The sequence below is a fragment of the Gymnoscopelus braueri genome (genome assembly GCF_963280865.1).
Source record: "Gymnoscopelus braueri genome assembly, chromosome: 12".
NCBI classification, from domain to species: domain Eukaryota; kingdom Metazoa; phylum Chordata; class Actinopteri; order Myctophiformes; family Myctophidae; genus Gymnoscopelus; species Gymnoscopelus braueri.
Window position 1 is genome coordinate 20,339,661 of NC_137614.1, and position 7,500 is coordinate 20,347,160.

Below are 7,500 nucleotides of genomic sequence, written 5' to 3' on the forward strand. Positions count from 1 at the left end.
ACACATGCTGTATAGTTATGTCATAACCCATACTGCAGTGGTTCTCAAACGTTTTAATATTGATTTAGCTGCGGACCCCCGTCTGAAAACATTTTATGCCAGGGACCCCCATACAAGATTTGTGTTATTAAAAATACTCCAAATGTTTCTATGTTTTTCAGGATTTTTGGAAAGTAGTAGTCCCCAGACCCCACTGTGAGAACTACTGCTATACGGCTAGAGTTGTCCAGTTGGACAATGACATGATAGAATGTTATTTAGATGGCATGTTTTTTAGACAGATGCTAGGTTCATTGTTTACCTGGTATTCTTTTAAGCACTACATTGTTCTCTCTGCACACCTGTAATAATAATAAATCATAATAATGGCCCAGATTTATATAGAGCTTATCTAAGTACCAGTAGAAGAAAGAATTACTGAAAATTGGAAGTTCTCCAGCAAAGTAAAAATACTTCAGAATTTTACTTAAGTACAGTACTTGAGTAAATGTACTTAGTTACTTTACACTACTGGGGAGGGGGTATTTTTGATAATGGTTGGGAAGTGCATTCCAGAGGGAGGGGGCAGCAACAGAGAAAGCCCTGTCTCCAAGAGGTTGGCTTCACTGGACCTGAGGGAACAGAACGTGTGTGTGCCTATTTACATTGTTGTTTGTTGACTAGAGTTCATGTTTACTCTGCTTATTCCTATCTCGCACTTGCTCTGGATAAGAGCGTCTGCTAAATGTTCCAAATTATACATATGTAATAAAACTAGTAGTCGTTAGAACACAACACAACACAACACAACACAACACAACCAAAACAAAACCTCCTGAATTGATTGCCTATCAATTCCAACCAGCAGAAATGGAATGACTGAAGTTGGACTTGGTAGCCATGCTTAGTTCAGGTTTTACTACATTGACAATTAATGTGATTATTATTATTTGATTATCTAATATATGGTCAGTGCATATAAAAAAATCCACTTAGGATAGCACTGTTTCCAATGTGGTCTCACAAGTATCTTAAGATCATGAGTTTGGTTCACTGTTTTTGAAACAATGAAACAAAGACTCAGAGTACTTAAATGCTATTGGGTGATGGAGCCCTTATCTGGTTCAATAGCAGAGGTGCTGTGTTAAGACAAAAGGCCATTGTAAGGAGTCACAGTGGCAACTCTACAGGCTATAAAGACATCAGACTGCTTTACAGGGTAGTCAGTAGGGGTGTGTGATCAATGGGTTGATTTCTGTCTCTCTGTCTCTCACATCAGTGTTGCTGGATTTTGCGAGAGAACTAAGCAACCAGGTCTTTGAACACAAGCCCAAAAGAAGCGACTAGGCCTCATGAGCACTTTAAACCTATATACGTCGGCTCACAACGCGTTGTTTGTAAATCTGCTATTTATAAAATATGAAATATTTGGAATATTTTTTGAAACATTTTAACAACACAAAACTTGTATGGGGGTCCGCAGACAAATTCATAATTTCCTTGACATGAGAATGTTTGAGAACCACTGCATCAGGGAGGAATTCCAAATAAGCAACTACACTTTAGAGACAAGCCCAAAAAAAACACAAACCACCACTACCAATATTTACAAGCAACTTTACAGAAAACCAAGCTCAAAGTCGCTTATAATAAGCAGACATGGCAACACTCTCGCTCTCTCTCACACACACGCACGCACGCTCGCGTGCGCACACACAGACACACACACACACACACACCCCATGCTGAACATGAAGTACACGCACACAGACACATGTATGCATGTCTTTACAAGGTATGCATACACATACTGTGTACACATACATGTACATACATACTGCCCCCATGCTAAACATGAAAGCAAGAATGCATCGTATGGATGAATACATGAAAGCAAGTTGTAGTACATGAGAGTACGCATACCTACACACACATTCCTACACACACACACACACACACACACACACACACACACACACACACACACACACACACACACACACACACACACACACACACACACACACACACACTGTCACCAAGCCCCAAACTATCTCACCATGGTGGGGTTCCCATAGAGACACACACAGGTCAGAGGTCACACACTAGGGGGCTCACTGGAGCGTGTGTGTGTGTGTGCGTGTGTGTGTGTGAGAGAGAGAGAGAGAGAGAAAGAGAGACACCATCTTTTTCCCAGTTGTCTCACTCCTTTGGTCCTCATTCCATTGTGCAGGGCTGTGCCTGGCAACGCTGGCAGCCCCACACGCACGCACACACACACGCCTATTACACTGGATATGTTTAAAATGATGTGACATGGCCTAGAATCACGTTGAATGAATCGCATTATCAAACTATGATGAAATCGAACCTCAAATGGAACACAACTCAACTGCATTTTTATTGTCACAACACAGGTTTACAGGTGTAAATGATAGATGTTACTTTACTATATATGTCGGTCACTTGTTCACGTCATGTTTTTGATACTAAGGTTTGTTTTTATTGACCACAAACGTTAATAATGTTATTTAGATAGCATGTTGTTTAGACAGATGCCAGGGTCATTGTTTACTTGGTATCCTAGCTAGTTTCTTTGAGGCACTACATTGTTCTCTCTGCACTCTACTGGTGTGACTATTTATTTTGTTGTTTGTTGACTAGAGTTCATGCTTACTCTGCTCATTCTGATCTCGCACTTGTAAGTCGCTTCGGATAAGAGCATCTGCTAAATGCCTGAATTGTAAATTGTAAATGTGGGTGAAATTCAACACACAGTATAGAACCTGGCAACACGTTTTTTGTTGTATGACTGTTTTCGCTTACATGGCTTAAACCGACTCTTGCGATAGTGATATCGCGCAGCACGTTTGTGTTGGTTATGAATAGCTGACCCGGTGTTAAACTCAGATACAGAATGTGTACAGCAGGGATGAGGTAAGCCCTCATGTTGTCTAAATGTATGCCAATTACCCTCTACTGTACAGTGTCTTATCAGCTCCGCTGTCCACACGACCACAGGGATACTCTAATCTGCTCATCTCTCTCACTACACAGTCAAATCTGCAGTGTTCATTTAACTCTGAATGTACAAATGTACAAAGAGTGTTAAAAGGGGAACGTATTTAATTACATCAATATTGTACTCTCTCTCTCTGTGTCTCTCTCTCACTGTCTCTCCCTCTCTCACTGTCTGTCTGTCTGTCTCTCTCTCTCTCTCTCTCTCTGTCTCTCTGTATGTATCATTACTGTGTGATCTTGATCCAAGCTGTCCCTGCTATCTAAATAGAAACACATAATGCGTGAGTGATCCTGATCTTCAGGTCAGTGTATGGTTTCAATAGAGCCCAATTTAAGCCCTGTTACTGTACTTCATCACGTCACCACCGGCCCAGATATAGCCACGTCTGGACTGGAGACACACACACACACCACACACACACACACACACACACACACACACACATGCATGCACAAACACACACACTCTCTCTCTCTCTCTCTCTCTCTCTCTCTCTCTCTCTCTCTCTCTCTCTCTCTCTCTCTCTCTCTCTCTCTCTCTCTCTCTCTCTCTCTCTCTCTCTCTCTCTCTCTCACACACACACAAACTGTGCACACATAGCGAGACCGAGAGATTGATTGATAGATGTCTTTATTGATTACATGTACATATAAGCTCGAGAGCTTATTTGTGTGTGTGTGTGTGTGTGTGTGTGTGTGTGTGTGTGTGTGTGTGTGTGTGTGTGTGTGTGTGTGTGTGTGTGTGTGTGTGTGTGTGTGTGTGTGTGTGTGTGTGTGTGTGTGTGTGTGTGTGTGTGTGTGTGTGTGTGTGTGTGTGTGTGAGAGAGAGAGAGAGTATGAGGGACCAGTACACAGTCAATTTCACCCTGACAGTTCTAAAGTGAACCTTACGGGCAGAAGAGAGAGAGGGAGGCCAGACAGAGAGAGAAAGAGAGGAGATCTGAACAGTTCAGTTCCCGTCTCTTTCCACTCCCCTCATCTTTCCTCCCACCTTTCCTCTCCTCATACCCCTCCCCTTCCCTCCCTCTCTCTCTCTCTTCTCCTCCCCTCTCCCTCTCTCTCTCACATACGCTCTCTCTCTGTCTCCACTCTTGAATTAAGTCCATTATTCCTGCCTGTGTTTTCCCTCTGAGCACTTCTACCCCTCTCTCCACAGTTGACTTTACATAGTGGCGCTGTAACGCACACAGCAAGCCGTTCACAGGAGCTGGTGTGTCTGTGTGTGTGTTTGTTTCAGAAGAGTTTTGTGTGTTTTTTTCTAAGTGGAGCCTCAGTGTGACGGTTGCGTCCAGCGCAGCTGACTAGACAGGGGAATAGAGGACTCTTGCTGCGGGCTCGTTTGAACTCGCAGACCGGCTGCTGCTGTGGAACTCTGTGGACCTTTTGCCCTGAAGGCAGACGTTGTTGAGACTGTTCTCTGTCTCTGTCCCCCGACCCCTCAGGCACAGTTCTCACCACTGGAATTATTGGAAGTGCAACAATTAGAGGTTTCCTTTTCCTTTTTCTTTTACAGCTTCTGTAAATTGCAAGACTTTTTTCCCTGCCTTGGCAGGTGCTGATTGGTCACACGCTCACAGTGTCCTGAGTGACATTCAAGTGTTTAACTTTTACCTTCAAGTAGTTTTTTTTACTAACTACTAAAAGGACTTTGGAGTGCTGTCACTTTGGATGCAGATTTCATCAGACATGCCTGAGCCTAAGAATGGGTGTTTTGTGGGAACATAGCACTGCATCTTCGAGTGAGTGAGTGAGTGAGTGTGTGTGTGTGTGTGTGTGTGTGTGTGTGTGTGTGTGTGTGTGTGTGTGTGTGTGTGTGTGTGTGTGTGTGTGTGTGTGTGTGTGTGTGTGTGTGTGTGTGTGTGTGTGAGTGAGAGAGTGTGCGTGTGTGTGTGTGTGTTAGTGCGTGTGTGTGCGTGTGTGCGTGTGCGTGTGCGTGTGCGTGTGCGTGTGCGTGTGCGTGTGCTGTGTGTGTGTGTGTGTGTGTGTGTGTGTTGGTATGGGTGTGCTTAAAGCACTCTTAAAGCACTCATACACTGAGTAAATGATAGTGAAAGAGTGTGTCTGGTATGGACTTTCAGTCATTAAAAAAGGAACTTGAGATCTGGTTTACCTTCTGTCCCATGCTGGACATTCTGTGAAATAACGCAGAAATAAAAAGGAGTTGGTGGTTGTAATCAGAACCATGACGGGCTCAGGTGGACACTGATCCCAAATTGGAACGCTTGGAACTCTTTTGGAATTTAGTCGCCCTGGAGACACAAGGAGCGGTGAGTTGCCTTTCTTCTCCTGTCAGGAGATCATCTCACTTTCTACTTCTATCCTATTCTATATTATTCAGTATTAACCTGCATTGTTCCCACTAAACATCAGTGTATTACTGTAAGTAACTTAACGAGACAAGTGTAACAGTTGTGATGACAAGTAAAGGGCAAGTGCACGGGACAGCGTTGGAATGATGACTGAGAAATGTGGAAGTAATTCACAAATCCCTCCATGCACTGAAAGAACATATTTGGAGAGTATGCAGTAAACAATAATCTTCATTGAACTGCTACTGTATATAAAATACTTCAGTCATTACATCAATTGAGTAATTTAAAAATTGAATATGTGTAAGAGAAAGAGAGAGAAAAAAACCATCATCATGCCACTGTCCAAAAAGATCTAGATAAGTTTTGCCTCGTTTGGAATCTGTATAGACAGCTGTAGTATCAGCTCTGGTCTCAGTTTTGTTGTTATATCAGATTTTAGATACTGCAGTAAGCCTAAACGTCTTTCTGAACGCATGGATTCCCTCTTGAAGATACCGCAGTGAACGCAATCTGTTATCTATCCTGCAACACAGTAGAATCCTCAGTGTTCATTTAGCCACTTGTAACTCTGACAGTACAATCCTGTCCATTTGTATACTCTCCGAGTTAAATTAGGACTGAGGATATTACAGTGTATATTGTCTGCCTTTAGTACGGTGGTAGTGGAGTGGAGTGAAGTGCCTTGGACACCGTGGAGAGTCAGTAGTGACATGAGTCCATTGTAATGCACACAGGGGAGTGAGTTGTGTCTCTCTGTTTGGACAGTGTCCATCCAGGGGACTAGAGGTTCTGATTAACCAGGGTGTTCTGGTTTGAACAGGGCCAGGTGGCTCTCTACCAGCTACCAGCAGAGAGCCTTAGCTTTTATTGGCTCCAACATTGATTTACATCAGTGTGTCTCATGTCTCTCTCACAGTGTCTCTGGCTCTGTGTCTGTTTCTGTGTCAGTCGGTCTCTTTCTCTCTGTCTGTCCCCAATCTCTCTGTTTGTTTGTCCTAAGCTCTCTTTCTGCCCCCAATTCTCTGTCGCTGTCGCTGTCGCTGTCTCTGTCTCTGTCTCTGTCTCTGTCTCTGTCTCTGTCTCTGTCTCTGTCTTTGTCTTTGTCTCTGTCTCTGTCTCTGTCTCTCTGTCCCTATCTTTCGTTAGTCTGGTTAGAAGCCTACATGGTTTCCCCCCTAGCGCTCTTACATAACACCCTGCTCTCTTATTGCATTGTTCTTATTATTGTTACTATTATTTATAATAAAGTCCTTGGCAGTACTTGTCATTGAGTCAGGAAATCCATACGGGACCCAGCAACGGGGGAGTGGGGGTCTTTGTATTGCCAGTAGGTCTTAATTACAACACCCTCCCTGCAGCACACGCACACACACACAACACACACACACACACACACACACACACACACACACACACACACACACACACACACACACACACACACACACACACACACACACACACACACACACACACACACACACACACATTAACTTTAATTATGAATCTGTTATCATTAATCAATTTTAATTACAATCCTCATCCCTGTTACAGGTAATATTTCTCATCTCCATGGAGTCCATGTACTTACAAACTCGGCAACGGCTCTAATTTAGCACAAGCAGAGAGGACACGCAGTAGGATTTGGGGGCTTTTAGCTCTGCGTGTGCCCTGCTCTCTCCCATTTCCATAACTTTCCATTAAGAGCCATGCTAGATGCATGCTATTGGGGATGATTTAGCCTCATTGAGAAGTACTAGCTGTGGGTTAGCGGGCTGGCAGTGTTTCTATCCAACATCCACGGCCAGATGGCGGTTTACCAGCTACCAGCAGGATGGAATAGCCTCCCCGGCTCCTTCATTCCGTGTGTGTGTGTGTGTGTGTGTGTGTGTGTGTGTGTGTGTGTGTGTGTGTGTGTGTGTGTGTGTGTGTGTGTGTGTGTGTGTGTGTGTGTGTGTGTGTGTGTGTGTGTGTGTGTGTGTGTGTGTGTGTGTGTGTGTGTGTGTGTGTGTGTGCGTGCGTGCTTCATACTGAGCCAGCCTCTCTGTCCCTGCCTCAGCCTCTCATTCACCTCAACATGCCCCGTTCTCTCTCTCTCTCTCTCTCTCTCTCTCTCTCTCTCCATCCATCTCTGTCAGTATACTCTGCCACACTATTCAACACACACCCAAACCTCTGTGCCCCCGGT

The 7,500-nt window shown here is 44.0% G+C and overlaps 1 protein-coding gene across 2 annotated transcripts in view; it reads left to right on the forward strand.

Annotated features, from left to right (window-relative positions):
• The window catches only part of sema3b (sema domain, immunoglobulin domain (Ig), short basic domain, secreted, (semaphorin) 3B), a 110,372-nt gene that overhangs the window by 49,385 nt on the left and 53,487 nt on the right, over nucleotides 1-7,500 (forward strand). The window contains exon 1 of one of the 2 annotated variants that reach the window (XM_080444132.1): nucleotides 4,977-5,267. The exons of the other annotated variant lie outside the window; for it this stretch is intronic. The gene's annotated coding sequence lies outside the window, so the exon portion shown is untranslated. Of the gene's footprint in view, nucleotides 1-4,976; nucleotides 5,268-7,500 lie in introns of those variants that run through there. 2 annotated transcript variants of the gene reach the window in all.